The sequence below is a fragment of the Ursus arctos genome, unplaced genomic scaffold (genome assembly GCF_023065955.2).
Source record: "Ursus arctos isolate Adak ecotype North America unplaced genomic scaffold, UrsArc2.0 scaffold_8, whole genome shotgun sequence".
In the NCBI taxonomy this organism is placed as follows: Eukaryota; Metazoa; Chordata; class Mammalia; order Carnivora; family Ursidae; genus Ursus; species Ursus arctos.
Window position 1 is genome coordinate 67,867,754 of NW_026623100.1, and position 2,131 is coordinate 67,869,884.

Below are 2,131 nucleotides of genomic sequence, written 5' to 3' on the forward strand. Positions count from 1 at the left end.
GCAGAACACCTTGATCCTGCCAGGAATTGAGATATTTTGAAGTTAGATTTTAGGCTTTGTGAGGGCTGGTCTCTGCCTGGTTTATCTCGTCTCTTAGGATATAATCCTTTATCTGCCTCAGTAAAAACCTAGGTTATTTACTGAAATGTCTCTTCCTTGGTGGGCCCTGAACATCAATATTTTTGCTCCCTAGCACTTTGAGACTGCTCAAACTCTGACTGGTTTTTCAACCTTTTAGAAGCTGTTTACTGCTTAGTTTCTTGGCTGCTTGCCTATCATGTGGAAGGCTTAGGAATGAAAAAATTCCTTGAGGGGAGATCAAATGCAGAATGCCTGGCTTATTTCTATTTAGGCTCTTTTTCCAGGATAAGAGTTCCCTATGTTCTGGCTGCTTTGGTAGATTTTCCCTTCAATTTTTGGCTTCTCAGACCACCTTGGCTACTACAGTTCTAGACCAATGTTTCTCCTCTATCTCATTGATACTCCTTGAGAACTGGGAAATGCCTAGAAGGGAAAACATGAAGGAAATTTAGGTTTTACTCACTGCATTTCCCTTTTCTCCAGAATCTTGGCCTCTAAAGTCCTGGCTGCTTTTACTCTGATGACTTTTAACAGATATTTTATACAATGTATTTAGCTTTTATAGTTACTTTTGGCCAAAGTCTCCACAGATTTATTTGTTTGTTTGTTTATTCTTTTTTGAGTTTTGAGATTCATATTTTATTTACAAATAAATGAAGAATGCCTCTTGTAAACACTAATTTGGGACAAGAAGGGCAATCTAAAGTAGTTGCTGGCTCCACAGTGATGTGTGAAAGGAGACTATGCCACTGTTTTTTGAACAATGATTTTGCCTCTAATGAGAAAAAAAAAAAAGACATGTGATTTCTTCATATTGCACGTGTGAAAGAATTCAAAATAAAAATGACTTTTCAAAACTACAGTGTCTAGTCAAATGTGTGAGGTGACCAGGAGGTCACTTTTGTTCAGTGACAGCCCCTGCTCCCCAGGAGCAATGGCCTCTGAGCAACCAACCTAATCCTTGTCAACAGTATCTGCTTGAGGAATGGAGAGACCCCGATCCTCCAGAGCTTGAACTTCCAGCTTCTCAGCCTTCAAATTGGTCTGCTGTTCTACCCTTTGTTCTTCTAGGATTTCTTCAACGGGCGGTTGCTGGTGGGGTGTGTCATTCTCCTTTCTAAGCTATTTCTCCTAGTAGGACCACAGTTCCTCCTCCGACCACAAAAATCCCTTGAGGTATATCACTGTATTTTTTGCCCACATGAATAGGCTTCACAGTCTGATGTAGCACTAAATTAGCAAATTGATCAATGCTTCTTATAAAATCGGTAAGCGTCCTTCCATCTTGAATCAGGACCAAGTTCTTCTTGTCGATGTCCTCGATGAGGCTGGCGGCACCGGGTGTAGCATTCATTCTGAGCTGAGCTAGGGCTGCAGTGTATAGCAGTGGTGGGCCAGCGAGCCCAACACCTCCTTCCTTCCACTGTAGTCGTGCCTAGGCAGGACCCTGACAGGAACCCAGAACCCAGACCAGGAACAGCATGTTTGTCCTGGCTCTCGGCAGCTGAGCTCTGATGGAAACTCCTCTAGAGATTTGTTTTTAAAAGTGGTTTCCAGGACATGTCCCAGGGCCATTGCACATTTAGCTCTATCTCCTGCGTTTTTTTGAGACATCCCAACTGAGGGCTGGCAAGGTCTTTTGGCTTCTTCAACACCTTCAAAAATAAATTATTAAACTCTATTGAATGTAATTTGTAAGTATTAACTATTTTATATTTTTTTAAGATTTTATTTATTTATTTATTTATTAGAGAGAGAGAGAGTAGCAGAAGGGGAGGGACCAGCAGACTCGTGGCTGAGTGTGGAGCCCAAGGTGGGCACAGAGCCTGAGGTGGGGCTTGATCTCACGACCCTGAGACCATGACCTGAGCCAAAATCCAGAGCTGGATTTTGCTTAACCGACTGAGGCACCCAGGTGCCCCAAACTATTTTGTATTTTAAAATAGAGATTAATGTGCCAAGTATGATCATTCTCAATCAGATCACTCAGTTTACCTCAACACTGTTTCTATATGAAATAGTTACCATTTTTCATTTTATATTGTTGTGA

At 41.6% G+C, this 2,131-nt stretch overlaps 1 pseudogene; it reads right to left on the reverse strand.

Annotated features, from left to right (window-relative positions):
- Positions 1 to 1,035: 1,035 nt before the first annotated feature.
- LOC113267952 (U6 snRNA-associated Sm-like protein LSm1) lies at positions 1,036 to 1,435 on the reverse strand (annotated as a pseudogene).
- Positions 1,436 to 2,131: the final 696 nt, after the last annotated feature.